Source organism: Canis lupus, chromosome 2, assembly GCF_011100685.1.
Source record: "Canis lupus familiaris isolate Mischka breed German Shepherd chromosome 2, alternate assembly UU_Cfam_GSD_1.0, whole genome shotgun sequence".
NCBI lineage: Eukaryota > Metazoa > Chordata > Mammalia > Carnivora > Canidae > Canis > Canis lupus.
The window spans coordinates 63135092-63154102 of NC_049223.1; positions in this window are offsets into that span (position 1 = coordinate 63135092).

The following is a 19011-nucleotide window of genomic DNA, read 5'->3' on the forward strand; positions in this document are numbered from 1 at the left end:
ATCTCGTAGTAAAGAATCCGATATTCTTACCCAGAGGTTAGAGCACCTAAAACTCCCATGCAACCAGTCCCCCAAAGTTTGCAAAGACAAAAGGCAGCTGGACCACTCTTAAGTGAATCCTCTTAACCCCCCACTTCCGTCAAGTGTCAACAACTCACTAAATTCTTGGGCACCATGGGGCCCAGCTTCCCCAGGGTAGCCAGGCTGCTCTTTGCCTTCCATTAGTAGGGGAGATGCAGAAGGAACTGGAAGCCTGAACAGAAGGACATCAGCAGGGGGCAATGGGCAGAGTGGCCCACACAGGGATATGGACACCCAGTTTCCATTTCTGCCCAGCACCTGAGGAAAGGACTTGCTTTCGAACCATTATCACCCCAGCAGAGGGCAAGCGACCGATGAAAGGAATGCCCGCAACTTGCCAAAGTCAGCTACAGTGTGGCTGCCTTGCTGGCACTGCTGGGATGAAGGCGAGGGAGGAACAGGCCTCAGAGGGAACGTCTTTCTTAAAAGGGAAGTGGGGGCACCTGGATGGCTCAGCGGTTGAGCATCTGCCTTCGGCTCAGGTCATGATCCCGGGGTCCTGGGATCGAATCCCACATTGAGCTCCCCGCAGGGAGCCTGCTTCTCCCTCTGCCTGTGTCTCTGCCTCTCTCTCTGTGTCTCTCATGATTAAATCGTAAAAAGGGGGGGGGGGGTAGGGGGGAGTGGATGTGAGTTGAGATAACTCAGAAGAGGGATCACTCTGGGGGCAGCCTGGTTTTGGTTCCTAGCCACCATCCTATCCTCAGTGGTCTTATTGAAAATTCCTCCCCCCGACCCCGGCCTCCAGGCTCACCGTGGCCCACATCAGGGTGGGGCGACTTTCTACGAAGAAAACGGAGGTTGCAATGTTTGGCATATTAATTCAGAGCATATGGCCCAAAATATTGTTTGCTATGGCTCGTGGGCTTATGATATTTAATTTAAAATAGATTTTCCTAAATAAAAAAAAAAAAAAGAGAGAGAGAGAGACTTTATACAGATGGCCATTAAAAGCAAACCGTTTTTTTGCTGCGTGGCATTGTTAAAATACAATGTTTTTAAAGCATTTTATAGCTCCTCGGCCCTTTGGCAAGAACGGGGTGTTCAGAAAAGACGCAGGCTTGGCACAGTGACAAGGGGGCCCTGACGCCATCGTCACAACCCTGGCCTGCGGGCCACCTTCCTCTCCTGCAGCCCGATCTTCTCTGGTCTAGAAAGTCGCCTCCTGCGATCCTAGAGTCGTTTGCAGAGCCCAGAAAGTACGACTCCTGAGATCAAGGAGCCGTTGTGATGGCAGCGAACACTTGATGATGTCATTTCTTGTTAAAAACGAACAGATTGTTTCCACAGCAAACATCTAGCGAGTACAAGGCCAGGTGCTTTCCTATTTTCCATGTCTCCTTTGGTGTTAATGAGAGTATTTTGGGGGGGGGGGGAGTCCTTCATTTCTCTCATTTCTTTTCCCTTTGACAATGAGGCCTGGGGTGGGGGTGGGGGGACCGTCCCAGAGAAGGTGTCATCCTGGAGGTGGATGCACAGGGGAAAATGGGCCGGGTGACACAGACAGCATGAGGAGCCCTGTGCTTCCTCTGCTGATCCAGGCGTATGGGGGCGGAGACAGAATGAAACCCCCTTTCACTCCCCCCCACCACCACCACCAAGGACCATGCCACCCATCATGTCCATCCAGCTTGCTCTCTCCAACCGGCTCCTTTTCACCTCGGGTCAAGGGCTGCAGACCCAGTGGGCCGAACCCACTAAGCCGCTTACCCCTGAAAACACAACAGAAAAGGACAAGGAGAAGGATGGGTGGTGTTAACTTACAGGCTCCTGCTCGACAGGAACAGCCCCAGCTTCCATGTTCCATCCTCCCCTTGAAACCAGCAACAGACTGGAATTCTCCGCTGGAATCTGATCGGGAGAGAGCACATACCTCGGGGTCAGGTCTGGGGAGTTGGCTTTTATGGTGCAATGGCAGTCGCTAAAGACTTTTGTTGGAAAAGCTGATACTTGAGAAATGGTTTCATATTAGTTTGGGATGGAAAAGAAAGCTGAGAGCACTTGCTGGATTGTCAGTAATCCTCGCTTCTGAGTGGCCAAGGAGAAACAGCCCACTTCCTGGTGGGGGCGCAGAGAAGTGTTGAGGTACGAAAACAATTGTTCTAAACACAGTCTCGTCTGTAATTAGGAATGCACCAGCCACGGCATATGGTTTGTTTTTCTAGTTCAGTAACCTTTAACAACACTTGTAATCTGTTGGGTTTTTAAAAGTTGGGGGGGGGGTGTGCAGGGTGGTGGAGGTGATGGGAGAGAGTTACATTACACTCGGCGCAGGGCTCCCCAAGACACACTCAGCTCTGGGCACACCTTCCTGCCCTGGTGGTTTTCTGGGTCTTTGTTCAAAGGGATATAAACAAAGCTTAGGTGAGCACACGGGAGAGCTCCTGCAATCCCAGGGGGTAACTTTATAGGGGAGGCTGTCTCCTTTGTCCATGGAGTGAGGGATTGGGTTTGCAGGCGGCCGGAGGACTGCAACCCTGCGTTTAGGGGGTTTCTGGGGGACACCGATTCTGGTCTGCACCTGGATCCCAGTTGCTTAAATGAGCAAGCCAGGGCTTGAAAGAGTTAGAATATGTACCCAGCAGAATTAACAAAACACAGAGGACACCTTGGCTGAAGCTAGCAAGGCCCAAAGTGGGGCCTTTGCAATCCAACTCCAGAATATTCTTCAGAGGGGTTATCAGTTAGCACACGCTGCCAGGGAGCAGAAAGGAAAATATTGATTGGTAAAGTTCCTATCTCGGTGGCTGTCTTGGAATGAACTTGCGGGGACTGACCCTTCTTGGCCCAGGTATTAAAATGAAAGAAGGGGCTCGAGCCGTTTTCCTCGTTAAAATGATTTCTTTTCCATTTATAAAGAGCCTCCATGTTCAGTATAGATGAATTAGGAGGGCCAGACAATACACATAGGAAAATTAACAGCACTCATAATCTCAGCAACCAGCATTAGCTGGTGTTAACCGGTTTATAGTATATAACATTTCAAACTTGGAAAACAAATATACAAATGCCAACAAAAATCAGGGCAGCGTGTACATACTACTTTGTAATCTACTTTTGTCACTTTCGAGTCTTTATTGTACCCATTATTTGAAATTGATAAATTTGCATCTACATCATTTGTAATGACGGCCTAGGAGTATATGTCATAGACGTACAAAAGCTTATTTAATCGATCCTTTGTTTTTAGACGTTCAGACTGCTTGAAGCTTTTGTGTGTGTGTGTTGTAAACTGCTTTGGCGAACCACCTCCCGGGTAAATATTTGTGTTTAAGTGTTATTGCGATTGTTGTGCAAACAGAATAACTTGATGATGCTTTAGAACATTTTCTGAGAGCTAAAAGCTAGGCAAGGGGGCAGCCCTGGGGGCGCAGCGGTTTTGCGCCGCCTGCAGCCCAGGGCATGATCCTGGAGCCCCAGGATCGAGTCCCACGTCAGGCTCTCTGTATGATGCCTGCTTCTCCCTCTGTCTCTGCCTCTCTCTCTCTCTCTCTCTCTCTGTGTCTCTATGAATGAACAAATAAAATCTTAAAAAAAAAAAAAATAAATAAATAAATAAATAAATAAATAAATAAATAAATAAATAAATAAAAGCAAGCAAGCTAGGCAAGGAGCTGACATAAGCTCCACAAGGCAGTGGCCTTCTAAATATGCCTGAAGAGAAGATGCGAATCAGGAGCTCCTGGGTGGTTCGGTCGGTTGAGCAACCCACTCTGGATTTGGGCTCAGGTCATGATCTCAGGGTTGTGGCGTAGAGCCTGGTGTCGTGTTGCATTGGGCTCTGTGCTCAGCAGGCTGCTTGAGATTCTCTCTCTCCCTCTGCCTCTTCCCCTTCTCTCTCTCAAATAAATAAATCTTAAAAAAAAAAAAAAAAAAGAATACATGAATCAAGCTTCCTCATAGGTGTGACAGAAATATTTGGTAAAATAGGCAGCGTTAAAAGAAATTCTGTAGAAATACCAGACATTAAGCCAAATCGTACAGGGCTGCCAATGACCTGTTAGATGTCTGTCATCTCTAATTTCTAAACATGCTATTCTAGGAGCCTCTGTTTTTATAACACATAAATGCATGTGGCGTCTTCCTGGGTTATTTGGACCAAATACTGTAATTCTTTAAGCTCAGCAGACTGTTTTAAGAATGATGAAAAAAAAAAACTTAGTTCACATGGCGATACAGAACTGGGGGCAGATGTCGAAATGATAGTGGGGAAGGGCAAAATGCTAGGACAGACCAGGTCTAAAGTTGTCGTTAGTGAACTCGAAATATGTGATTTGATAAAAATAATCGTAAACTCTGCTTTCAAAGAGGGTGTGTTTATAACCAACAGCTCAGAAACAAACGGATGGCTTTGTGCGTGGAGGGCAAACGTGTGGCACAAGTGTCATCACCTCCTTTCCCGTGCCCTTGGGTACTCGGATCACCCTTCCCTGATTCTACAGCAAGCCTCAGATCCCTCCGCCCAGGTCTCCAGGCCATGACCAGCCCCATTGGAATTGGCACCTGTGGTTGTTTTTATCACAGGCCTAGTGGGTTTCCACAAATCAGCGACCTTTTGGAGAAAGGGGGAGGATTTAGTTTGTTGGGAAAGTGGGATATTGATGCCTGGATGGACAGAACTAAGAGGCAGAGGGTGTTCTGCCAAAAAAGCAGAGAGTCCATCCTGGAGTGGAATGATTCCAGGGAAGCCTGTTATTCTTCATGCAATTTGGAATTACAATCCGCAGATTCTTCCTGCAGAATTCAAAGGCAACGTCCTCCACTAGAATCAGTGCGCTCCTGTGGATGGTCCTGTTGCAGCAAATTGCAAGTCCTCATTTCTATGTATGGATCTTTTAATTATTCAACATTTATTGAGTTCCTTTTGTCTTGACTTGGTTTCACCAAGTAGGAAAAGCCTAAGACAAGGGTTTGTGTGCAGCTGATTTATTATGGGACATGAGTTCAGGAACCCTCAGTGCGGGATTGGAAAGTGATTCAGGAAAAGAAGGAAAGCTAATATGAGGATGACTTATCAGGATGGTAACTGCCTTGGGCTTGATTCTTCTCGGAGTCTCTGAGGAGTTTCCGGAATGTTCCTCAGCCTTATCTGCATGGGGACTGAGGAGAAGAGTGTTTATCCATGTCCTCTCATACCTCATGGGTCAATGACTGCCCCGAGGAGTGAGTCTCTTGCCCGCGTGTGAATGCCAATAGGGTTCCTAGAGACACACCTAAAAGCAGAAAATGAGATACACCATGTGCCCAGTACCCAGGGCACCGCAACAGGGCACTGTCAGATTTCTCGCTCCTGGGAAGGAGGTTGCAGCAGCCATGGCTAGTCACAGGGCACATCACCGATAACAGCGCAGCACTTGGTTGTTCCAAGGAAAGCACAGCGCCCAGCCACTTCCTCCTCAGAGAACCTGAGGTTGCAGGGTTGAACCACTGTGAGCCCAGCTTGGGTGAATCACCCTACAGATTTCCTCCAGGGCCTGGGATAGAGTTACAAGCCTCCTCTGCAGCCATGGGAAGAGATGAAGAGGGAGGAATGGGTGTGCTAAGAGGCAAGACAATCACTGCCCTGAACCACGAGCTAACCTGCAGGAAACTCAAGGGGCAGCTCTCCAAAGGCACCAAGCCCAAGCAGGTAGAGCCATCTTCTACAGGAAAAACCAAGTTCCTTTGCTCCGGATTTTCAAATTCAAAGCCTTCAGATGAAAGTTCACCACAGGCATTGCTTTGTTGGGTCTGTTCATTTTTGTAAATTGACTTTTTTGTTTTTATTTAAACTCCAGACAATTAATATACAGTGTTACATTGGTTTAGGAATAGAATTTAGTGATTTGTCATACAACACCCAGAGCTCATCATAACAAGTACCCTCCTTAATCCCCATCACCCACATAACCCATGCCCCTGCCCACCTCCCCGCCAACAACCCCTAGGTTGTTCTCTAGAGTTAAAACAAAACAAATGAACATAAGGGGGATAAAAGAGAGAGAGAGAGAAACCATTTTTGTAAATTTTCAAAATTTGTTGCCAGTTAAAAAAATTTGGATGATCTCTCATAAAAACCCAGATTAATATTTTCTTCTTCAAAGTAAAATAAAATAAAAATCTCCCAACGCTGGCCAGAATCAGCTGGAGCTGAATAGCAACCACCCTCCTGAGATGGGCATGCACCCTCTAGTTCACCACAGTCCCCACTACTCCCTGCTGTACGTATTCCCGTGACTCCCATTGCCTGACTGGCCCCTATAGATCTTAGAGTTTATGACTTCAGTTCTGATTCCAGTTTGTCATGGCTTTAATTATTTAAAAACTCTGTTTCTCAAACGCTTAAATAAACTGTGGAACTCTAAGTGATTTCCAATATTGACTGGTTCCATGTTATGAGATGCAGTCATCATATTCACCAGAAACCACTAGAATAAGACTTAGAGTTACTCTCTGCCTCTAAAACTGGCTGTGGGCCTTGCAGATTCACTTCACTCCCGTGGCCCTCAGTCTATGGCCCCTCTCATGGGATAGCAGTCATTTCCTGCCTTCCAGGCCCCACTTCCTGGCCTCTTAGGATTGTGGAGAGACACATGATTACTTGCAGTCAATGAACTGTGAGCAGAAATGACATATGTCACTTCTGGGTTTAAGGTTTAATTGTAGGTATGTGACTCCCAAAGCTCCCTCTTGCCTGCTGGCAGAGTAACCAGCAATATTCAAGATGGCATCTGCTTTATCAGCTTGGGTCCAGGAGGGGCAAGGATGAGAAGAGCCCTCTCTTGCAACCCATAATGGGCACTCATAATGAGCAAGAATTAAATCAGTATTAAACCAGGGTCAATACATTTTTTTCTGTAAAGAGCAAGATAGTAAATATTTTAGACTTTCTGCAGCCTATCTCCATTACATATCCTTCTTCTTTTAAAACAATGCTAAAATATGAAAATTATTCTTAGTTTGTAGGCCATACCAAAATAGGCCACGGGCCATATCTGACTGATGGGCCATAATTGGCTAATCCATTTTAAGCCGCTGATATTTGGGAATTATCTGTTACAATAGCCTAACTTGGCTGGTACATATGGACTTCATACACTTTCCTGAGAATTAGATTCAAGGATACTAGAGCTTCTAAGACAGTCTCTGTATATTAATATGATTCTTTTTATGTTAGTGCCACATGGCATCCTTGACCTTTCTTTAATCTTTTCAAACTCCCGAACTTCCTACATAATGCAAGTACTCCTTTAAAACACAGCACAAAGCAACCCATAACCATGAAACTATTATTATTCTTTTTATGGAATTGCATCTCATCTTACCCTGTGGGATGATATACGGATTTAGATATGGGCACAGAGGGCAGCCCAGGTGGCTCAGCGCTTTAGCACTGCCTTCAGCCCAGGGCGTGATCCTGGAGACCTGGGATCAAGTCCCATGTCTGGCTCCCTGCATCAAGCCTGCTTCTCCCTCTGCCTGTGTCTCTGCCTCTCTCTGTGTCTCTCATGAATAAATAAATAAAATATTTTTAAAAATTAGATATGGACACAGATATAAATATCTTAATCCTGTATCTTTTCCACTAAACATTAAGTTTTTGAGTTTTTCACTCATTATAAATTTTTTTTAAACATGAGTTTAAAGTCTACACATTATGTTGAAAAAAATGTAACCTTGCCTGTAAACAGATAGTTTCCAACTATTTCTTTTCATTCATTAACAGTTATTCACTGAGCACTTAGTATGTACCAGGCTCTACTCCAACTGGGAACAAAGGGACAACAAGATAGACAAAAGCCCCACACGTGAGGCTTATGGAATTTACATTCAATGGAGGGAGACACCAAAATAACTTAGGAAGAAATATATATATCATAATTTCAGATGGTCCTATGTGCTGTGAAGGATAATAAAGCCAGAAAGTAGAAAGGGAATAGGTAGGGAAGCAGTTTCAAATGAGTTTTAGGGAGAATCTCTGAGTAAGTGTTACCTGAATGATGGATAGGAACAAGCCTGACAGTCATATGGAAGACCAGGTTCATAGGCATTGGGGCCAAAATGATCTTGGTATGTTCCAGAATCAGAAAGTTCAAAATGACAAGCATCAAGCAAATAAGGAGACAGGAGGTAAAAGATAGCATATGCCAGGCTGAAAAGGGCATTATAGACTAGGAGAAGGAGTTTGTGTTCAATGGGAAGACATAGGAAAGTTTGCAAGCAGAGGAATAAAGACATCTGATTTAACTTAAGAAATGAAACACCAACCCAAGGGAAGGGAGAAGAAATGGGTAGGAAATATCAGAAAGGGAGACAGAACATGAAGACTCCTAACTCTGGGAAATGAACTAGGGGTGGTGGAAGGGGAGGAGGGCAGGGGGTAGAGGTGAATGGGTGGTGGGCACTGAGGGGGGCACTTGACAGGATGAGCACTGGGTGTTATTCTGTATGTTGGCAAATTGAACACCAATAAAAATAAATTTATTATTAAAAAAAAAAAAAAGAAAGAAACACCAACCCAGTGTGGCTGCTGAGTGGAGAATTGACAGTGAGAAGGGCCAGCCTAGCAGCAGAGGGAGCAGTGAGGGCGTGAGTGTAGAAGCACACATAACAGACAAGGGTTGCTTCTTCTAGGACAATGGTCTCTAAACATTTTTCTCTTGTTCACCCAAAAAGGACTTTGACAAACTTTGAGCTCCTTCCCACATTTTTAAGTTAACATCTTAAATGTTTCAATCTAAGTGTACATAGTTACAAAAACATGTAATTTCTGCTTATGGTACATGTTGACAGTTTCAAATAACATTGTTGTATGTCACATTTTTCAGTATATTTAATTGATTATAAATACCATGACTTATTAAATACCACTTAAAGCTGGCATTCATTTAAAAAGTATATTAACAAGCTTTGCATGATGCTCAATTGTTTATTCCTTTATCTTTTAACTCTCATATTTTCATTCTGCTTTTCATTACATTTCCCTACAGATTTTTATCCTGATGTAATATATTTTAACGTCTGAGGTCTCTTGTTGACTATCCTAGCACACTGAATCAAAAGTATGTGTAAAAACTAATTTTTTAAAAAAATTCCTATGTCTATAAATTCCTGGCAATTTCTTTTCTGATTGAATTTTTTCTGATTCAATATCAGAGATTCAAATGTGCAGCTGATCACAATAATATGCAATTGATTACAATACCATAAATACATTATTAACACACAATTGATTGCAATAACAAATGCATTTCAAATGCTATTGAATAATGATTAGACATAAAAAAATAAGGTGTATTAGAAGTGCATCTTTTTCAGGCAGTTAATGGGCTCTTGTTTCCTTGGATGGTTTTTACTTACCGCTAAGATGAGACAGGACTCAACATCAATTCTATCCCAATTGTAATTTTTATTGATCTAAGTGCTGAAAAAACTTATTCCCCAAAAGATATAAATGGAAATAAAACAAGTTTTATTGTAACAAGATATATCAATGATTTGAACTCCTGGGTTGTATGCCAAATATGACAAGCTAACCTATTTTCAGATGGGTTCAAATGATCTATCAGCCCAGGGTAGTTCTTTCCTTGTTGTTGTTGTTATGTTATGTTTTGTTTTGCTCTTGCTTTGTTTTGCTTTGCTTTGCTTTTTGAGCACCAGGAGCAGATGCTTGACCAAGGATATTTGCCAGTCCTTAGATGCATCCCTCTTTATTATTTTCCCCAAGGAACCCCAGAGGGCTTCGACTCCAGGGCAAGATGTCAGTGCAAGCTCAGGAGTGGGTGTTGGGCAAACTCTTCTGTTATAAAAGATGGAGAAGGTAACTGGGAATGGAGAGGCACAAGAAGAGAAGCACCAAGACATGAATGAGCCCAGCATCTTTTTCAGGCATGTGCGCTTGAGGAAGAACAAAGAAATCAATGGTCTTAGACTAGCTGTTTCTTGTACCTTCAGGAAAATGTTCATGCAACCCCACAGATGTGAAAAACTCTCATTTCAAGTCCACTGGTCTGTGGTTTTAGCAATGAATGTGGTGAGAATTACTGGAATTGGGGTAAGTATGAAAGGTTGAGGCTCTGTACTTGCTGATGGATTGGCTAGGGGTCTGAGAAGTTAGAGGGTGTCCCAAATGGCACCTCAATGCCTTGGAAACAGATGAAGGTATAAGGGAGTCTGATACACAACCACAAATCAATTTTGTAATCTTGTGGTTGAAGAAATAAACATTTGTCTCTTATGCAAGCAAAGCTTGCTGTGGGTTAGGACTGCCTCTGAAATCCAGGATTTCTTCAAGATAGGGTGTTGTCATGTCAGTACTTGACTCTGCAAAAGGGTTCTGCAGGAGAGAAGGAAAAAGGTGTCCCAAGTTGTGATTTCCTTGTCCTGGAATGGACTCTGGTGACTTTTGCTTAAAATCCATTGGCCAAAGCTAGTCACCTAGTCCTAAGCCTATGAAGGCTACATGAGCATCCTGAGTGCTGTCTCAGTCACACTAGGTTTTGGCATATGAAACTAGATGAATGATGTTTTTGATTGGGAAGGCAATCTATTTATATGTTCATTGCAAATGAGAGTTTTAGAGAAAAGATAATAGTTTTCATCTAGAAGAATAAATAGGCAGGGCGCCTGGGTGGCTCAGTCATTTAAGTATTGACTCTTGATTTTGGCTTAGGTCATGATCTCAGGGTCATGAGATCAAGACCTGCAGCAGGCTCCCCACTGCTTAAGATTCTCTCTCTCCCTCTTGAAGAAGAAAGAGAAGAAGAAGAAGGAGAAGAAGAAGAAGGAGAAGAAGAAGGAGAAGAAGAAGAAGAAGAAGAAGAAGAAGAAGAAGAAGAAGAAGAAGAAGAAGAAGAAGAAAAAGAAGAAGAAAAAGAAAGAAAGAAAGAAAGAAAGAAAGAAAGAAAGAAAGAAAGAAAGAAAGAAAACCAGTGCAGAAAAATATAGAAAAAACCAGTGAGAAAGACCTTGCCTAACCAAATATTAAGATGTATTATAAATCTAAAATAATTACAACAGGCAATTTCAAAAGAATGGAAAAGAAAGCCCTAAAATAGACCTTAGTATATATAATAAACTCTTAATGTATGATGAAAATAGTCTCATGAGATACCTGTAACACTCTTTCCACCATTACTAAAATAAATTACAAGTGAATTTTAATGGAAATTTCAAAAACAATCTTGAAATCATTTAAATAGTGACTTACATTTTTCTTTTCTTGAAAGAAAACATAGGTGTTTATTTAAATGATTTCAAAATGGACAAGGACTTCCTGAAGATAAACTCAGAAGAAGAAATCATAAAAAAGAACACTAATACCTCTGAGAACTTTTTTTTTTTTACAATATTTTTTGTCATCAGGGAGTACAAACAAAATTAAAAAGCATATGGCAAACTGGAAAAAATATTTGAATAACTGTCAGACAAAGTATTAACAATCTTAATTTAAACAGCTCTTCCAAAATTATGATGCCACCAACATCACATTTTAATGGCAAAAGGTAAGAAAAGATAATGCACACTAGAAATACAAGTGGCTAAGAAAAACAATGACATGCAACTTAAAATCATCTTTTTGCCCACCAAACACCAGATAGTTTAAGGCATTAAGAGTCAGTGCTGGCAAGCCTTTGTTAAGAAAGATGATTAGAATGATGGTATCCTGTTAGAAGAAGTGTGAATTGGTTCAATCTTTCTGGAAAGCAAGGTTGTAATGTAATATGAAATCAATATTGAGATGTTAAAATATTCATGCCAACACTCTTTAAAAAAAGATTTATTTATTTGAGAGAGAGAACACTCATGCATTGGTACACAAGCAGGTGCATGCAAGTGTGGGGGAGGGGCAGAGGGGGAGGAAGAGAATCTCAAGCAGACTCCCCTCTGAGCACAGAGCCTCACATGTGGGGCTCAATCCCACAATCCATTAGATCATGACCTGAGCCAATTTCAAGAGTTGGGCACTTAATCTACTTGCCAGCCAGGTGTCCCCATGCCAGCATTCCATATCTGGTGAACACATGTGTAAATATTAGTGATCCATATAGGAGCTGTACTTTGCTCTGTATAAATTATAACAGCAATTTAAAAGAAGGGGGGAAGTTTGTGATTTTTATATTCTCCCTACAGTTTAAAAAAAAAGTTCATACCCTTTAACCCATTAATTCCACTGCCACAGATTATCCTAAAAAATAATAAAATATATATTTAAAATTGTGTGTAAAGATGTTCACTACAATGTAACTTATAAGATGAAGCAGAAAAAAAAAAAGACAATATGCAGTTGACCCTTGAACAACAGGGGTTGAAACTGCAAGGTCCACTTATATGTGGATATTTTTCAATAAATACAATGCAGGACTGTAAATATATTTACTCTTTCTTATTATTTCCTTCACAGCATTTCTTTAGCTTACTTTTTTGTAAGACTACAATATAGGGTACAGTATAGAATACATATCACATACAAAATATGTGTTTGTTGGCTGTTTATGTCATCAGTAAGGCTTCTGGTCAAGTTTCTGGGGGAATCAAAAGTCATACACAGATTTTTGACTATGTGGTGCAGGGTGCCCCAATTCCCAATGTTGTTCAAGCACCAACTTGCAGAAAAGTAGAAAAGGGATTTTTAAAATATGATGACTTTTTAAAATTAGAATTAGAGGCATCATTAAATATCAAATATTCCTTTCTAGGAATATTTTGTTAAGCTAAGGTAAATATCACAATATGATGTTTAATAGTTACCCAGAATAAAAAATTTGATAGGTTATAACTTGATCCCATTTTTAAATATATTTATATGAAACATATGTCTAGAAAAAGAAATGCATGAAGATATTAATAATTATAATTACTATCACCAAGTTACTTTTATTTTCTCTCACTTTGCATTATCCAATTTTAAGTAATTACTAGTAAATAATGTAATAATTGATTCATTATTAATGTTAGTAATACAAATAGAAAAACAACAAAGATTGTCTCTTTTTTTAAGATTTGATTTATTTATTCATGAGAGACAGAGAGAGAGGGACAGAGACACAGACAGAGGGATAAGCAGGCTCCATGCAGAGAGCCTGACGTGGGACTCGATCCTGGGTCTCCAGGATCACGCCCTGAAACTAAGGCAGTACTAAACCACCCTTTAGGCTCTGGTGCTGTGCTCTGCAGAGAGAGCACGTTGGGTTGTACGCCACAGAGTCACTTCTGAGCCAGTCATTACATGACTGTTCACCGGTGTGATTTACAACAAGGACGTCTTGAAACTCAACACACCCTCTGAAATACTATAGGTGAAGGGAGAACAGAAAAGCTGACTGGATTTTGTTTGTCTTGCAGGAGAAAATTTATCATTTGGTCAGGTAGACATAACCCATCATCATGGGCAGTTAACTTGCAAGAGTATCTTTTTCTGCCTCTGCTGGCAGCCACTCCAACACCCCCCAACCTCCCTGTGACCCCAGGTTGCAAGAGAAGACTGATGAAGCCAGACATGGCAGACATTGCTTGCCCGAGAGCCCATCTTCACTTCCTTCTTGGCAGAGCCTGAGTGTGCTTGGGGTCCAGTGCTAGGGAATAAAACATGACTATTCCAAGTCCTGCCAGCCATCCCATTTCTCCTTGGCAAATACTCTCTTTCCCAGCCTTCCTTGCAGCTGGAAGTGGTCCGACACAGGGAGAAGTCTATCTTTTCAGGGAAAGCTTCTCCTCTAAGATAAGACAGAGGTTCATGAGGGAATAGACTTTGCTTCTGCCTCACTCTCCCACTCAAAGGCAGCCATGATGCCTGGAGCCATGTAGCCATGTGGGGACCATGAGAGAAAGTTTAAGAGAATTCCATAGAATTCCAATAGAATATCCAGTGCTCTGATTTGTTCAGCTGCTGAACCAGCTTTGAAGCGTTTATGTCTATAAAGCTCTTGAGATATTAAGGCTTTGATACCTAGTTTTTCTTACTTGCAGCTAAATGCTTTTAATTAGATAACGAGACTTCAGAGATGGCTTGATTTGCTCATGATCTTGTCCCCAGTGTGACCATTGTAATGAAGCTTCCTGAACATTTGTCTGTGTTATTGCAAACTAACGTGATGAGTGAAGAAGGCCATGCCGACCAATGGTCACCTGTGAGATCAAGCACGTTGTTATTAAATCTTCCAAATTCAGTGATGCTTGAGACCTTCCTGATTCCTCTTGCCTTGGTGTTTATCATCTTCAACTAACCTGGCGGGTGTCCAATGTTCTAATTTTGTTCCCTGGGTCTACTCTTCCAGAGAAGGGCCATATTTAGAAACCTCTCCCCATGTTGCTTACAAATATTCCTATTTTATTTCCTTAATTCCTTGGTTTGCATAGTTACAGCTAGCAGAGTTGACAAACAAACCAATGGGAGATTTATTCTTATTTAAAACATATCTGATGGTGTCATGTGATGAGCTTCTTAGTGAGAGTCTGACTCACCCCATAAGAGTTCATCTAATAGTAGAATTGTCGGCCAGGTGTCTTAAAATAAGAAAACCTGGATATCCATGTAAAAGGTTACTCCTTCTCTCAGTGTTTGGCCACTTTGAATTATACTCATAGGGTTACAGACAGACATATATGCCCCAAAACTCATGCATAATCTGAACTGGTGTACATTAACAAAGGAATTTTTTTTAAGATTTTATTTATTTATTCATGAGAGACACAGAGAGAAAGGCAGAAACACAGGCAGAGGGAGAAGCAGGCTCCCTGCGGGGAGCCCGATGTGGGACTCGATCCCAGGACCTCGGAATCACGCTCTGAGCGGAAGGCAGATGCTCAACCGCTGAGCCACCCAAGCATCCCTAAACAAAGGAATTTTTAAAACGATAACCCACCTAAAGATTTTTAGTAAAATATTCCATGTTAACATTCACCTTAGTTGCTAGCAAGAAAGACCTAGACTCAGTGTTCCCACTTACTGACAACATGCAGTTAATGATTCTGTACTCAAACACTATCAGGAATGTGGTAAAGGAATATTGCCCTGAATATGAGGGCTTTGGACCTAGCTAATCCTTTTTCTGCCCAAAATTCACTCTGATTTTGAACAAGTCCATTCCCCTCTCTAGGCTTTAGTTTTTCTGTGGTATAAAAGGAAGTATTGGACCAGATGATCTTAAATGCTCCAAACGGTTTTCAGATTCTTCCATACGGGAATGGAGGCAAACAGAAAAGAAAAAAAGAAAAGCCCTCCCTTCTGTTACAAGATGCCCAGTCTCCCACCTGTATATCTGAAAAATAATAATATTTGGAATGTCAGTGTTTACTGAGCACTTACTATGTGCCAGTCACTGGACTCGACAGTTTCCATGTAGCATCTCAGTTTACTCCTTAAGGAAACATCCTCATTTCCGTGTTGCAAAGAAGGAAGCAGGTCCGAAGGGGCTTGGGGTGGGGCCAGAATCACAGAAGTGAGAGGAGGGAGCTCAGATTCCAAAACCCGGCCTCTCCACCATCACACCACCCAACCATCCATAAGGAACCTGGCATGCTTCGAGCCATATTGAAAACAACATATGAGCTTAATTGTAGAGAAGAACAAGACTCGAGGTTCCCTTTGTTTCTGCCTAAAATTAAACATGTATTTCAGTAACTGTTGTGTTTTATATTTTTGGGAGGCTGTGTTTTGGATCCCATGGGAAAGAGGCACCTTCTTGATAAAGGGTGGGTGAGACAAGACTCTCTTAAATTTGATCATGGGACTCATGCGAGACCTTTCAATGCCCTGTCACGATTTGGGTTCTCAAGAACTATTGTCACTGAATGCCATGAGCATCCCTTGTTTACAGTATCTTGTCGCACCTACAATGAAGGTATTGTTAAAACACTGAGTAAAAACACACGTACCCTCCGCAGGCTATAGTTTTGCTTTGAAATCTCTGTAATTACCACATTCTCATTTCAAGGCACTGGGTATTATTGAGTTCAAAGAAACGAAGATGTATTTCATTTTTTTTTCCCCTACCAATGATTCATCAATTCCACTCCCTCCGCCTACAGATGTCTACATTTCAGTTTCCTGAGAAGCTACAAAGCATGAACTGGGATCTAAGGCATTGAGTCAGAGGACACCAAGTGTTAAGCTGTAATACCGCCAACAGGTCGGTGTCAACCCTCTTAACCTGCTTTCCGGTGTAGGCGTCATTAACAGTGCTCTTTGCCCTTGGGCACTAAAGGGGAAAGACTCCAGTAACCCTACACCAGCAGTTCCACTTAAGTGACTACCTGATGCAGAGTTATCTTTCCAGGCTATCCGGTGAAGGGAGTGAAAACATTTGCTTCTGTGTCCCTGGCAAGCTGGTTAACGCTTGACACAGCAACAGCTCCTGGCTCCCTGAGGCTCGGTCCCTGACCTGTATGTAAATTTGCACACTCGTGATCACCAGCTAATACTTGGAATTGTGTTTGCTGGCCAGGAGACAGTGCAAACATCAGTATGTCCACTTAAAACACGTGTGCACTCCCACACAGACAGACACACACTATAACATTTAAGAGGAAATATTATTCCACGTTGAAATGTCTTACTTTTCTTAGGGGCGTCCACACTAATTTAAAATATCATCCCTAGCAACCCCCAGAAAATGTCTTTAGAAACTTCCTCATCAATATTTTCTTTTTTTACATTTTTATATTGAAGTTTATATAGTATTGTTATAAAATTTATATTGTATACGTATAAAAATATAAATACTTCTATTCTTTAATATTTTTATATGCATCGATATTTTCTTTATTTGCTCTTGTAAATATATTAAGCATCCGAATAGTCACCAAGGATTTGGTTAAAAGACCTATAAGCATTTTTTTTTAACGTATGAGGATTGCCCCTGGCTATCTTCTTTACTCCTGACCGGTAGGTGCAGCTAATTAGGTTGAATATTCCAGATAAATGGAAGTCCCTGCAGAGAGAGATAATTCAAGCCATTCCCTATTTCATAATGAACATTGTAAAAAATGATTTCTTCATTATGGGAGGAAGGCGCTGTTCGGGGGGGTGGGTGGAAATCCAGAAAGAGCTCTCCTCGGGTTTTGCAGAGGGAATATTTTCAACAGGCATATCCCCAACATTTAAAAAATGTTCTTTAAGGATCAAGTATCCCAACTCTTCCAAGCCAGTCATTTTTAACCCAAGATCCAAAGTGATATTTTTTAAAAGAGGCAGATAAAGAAAAAGAAGAAAAAATTGCTATAGTTGAGAACTTCTAAGTCTCATTGATTCAGATAGATGTAAGTGAGTTCTGTGTGTAACCTCATGCTCATCTGTGACTCTGAGCTGAACCTTCTGTCGGGAAGTATCTGTGGCCACCATTGAACAAGATGTGGGGCCATCCTGCCTGCGCCTCCACTGGCTCTGAGCAGCACACAGTGCATTTTTGTCCTAAGGTGGAGATAGTAAAGTGACCTTTATTTGCAGGATGCAAGCTGACTTTTGATGCCCACCCTTTAAGCTGACCATTTCCTGATGGACGATGCTCTCAGAACTTAGAACAGGCTGCTCTGAGCCTCTCTCCTTCTGATGAAACTCCCTGTGTTTTGCTACAGACAGTAACTCTATCCCCCAGACTTATATACCATTCCGTGGAGATGGTGGAGTAGAGTGATCTCCCCCAAGCATCCAGGTATATCCCAAGAGGCCCCAGCCAAACTTCCAAAGTTTTTAATTATTTTTCCACCTCACTAAATAAAAAAAGCAGATTCCAAGCCAGTCCATAGGTCTAGGGTAGCCTAGAAGTAGCATTACCATTTTACTCTTCTCCATTTTAAGAAAGCCTTTCTTTATATCTACCCTAAATTGCTTGCCTCATTATACCCACAGGCAGGAAAGCTGGTTGCTCACGGGTCATCTTCTGCCAGCTAGGAGCACACTTTGAATCTGAGCACAGACTACCTTCAGCAGGTTAGAGCCAAATCTGACCCTCACTGCCTACTGCACTAGTCCTGACTCTTTTGCTTAATTTTGAAGAATCTCTATCATCTGGCCTCAAACTATCTAATCTGTGCTATATCCCCATATATTGACCAATTATGTTAAGCACACTGCCCCTATTTCTTTGCTTTGTTTAACATCTTAAGCTAGTACCTGTCCATACCTCCGTGGCTTTGTTCATGTTGTTTCTGACTTCATTTGAAGTGAATTCATGCTCATATCTACTGATAACAGTTTATGGAATGCTGGATATGTGCCAAGTACTGTGCTGGGCACTCTGCATATGGTATAGTATCTTACCTGTATAATGCCCAAGGAAGATAAATATATTTATCCCTATTACACCAAACAGGAAATTGAGGCTCAGAGATTGTACAGGCTGCAGAGGTGCCTTCCCAAGAGCTGCCCCCATTCTGGAGACAAAGGCACTCACTCTCTTTGTTGTTGAGGGTGTTGACTGCGGACAGCTCACTGTCATTCCTCCCCCTAAATTGGAAGGGTATTGCTCTTCCATTCCAGGGTATAGCCTGCATCCTATGACTTCTCACTGAAAGAAAAGAAAAGTCTGGAACTCTTGTCTTAACTTGGGACATTTCTGAAGGACCATCCCTGTGCAGAGCTCTCCATGGGGTCAGCTAAGACCTTCTGGTATAACTGTGTCACAGCTTGACTTCTCCTTCTGTCCAGTCCTGCTTTCCACAGCCCTCGCTGGTGGTGCTTCTGAGAGCCCTCCCTGATAAAACTCCTACATATAACTTTGGCTTTAAGGTCCGTTTCCTCAGGAAACCATCCTGAGAAAGAATGTTGCTTTATTTGTCCAAAATAAAGACCAAGTAAATGATAGATCTGGGATTTAAACACAACTCTGTTTCAAAGAAGGTGTTCATTTTACTTCACTGCTCCTTCTGCATCCAAAGACCACCCATCTTTCCCATCTCGGGCACCAGGATGCTTACACTGCCCCCCCCCCCCCGCCCCTGCCGCCCTCCACC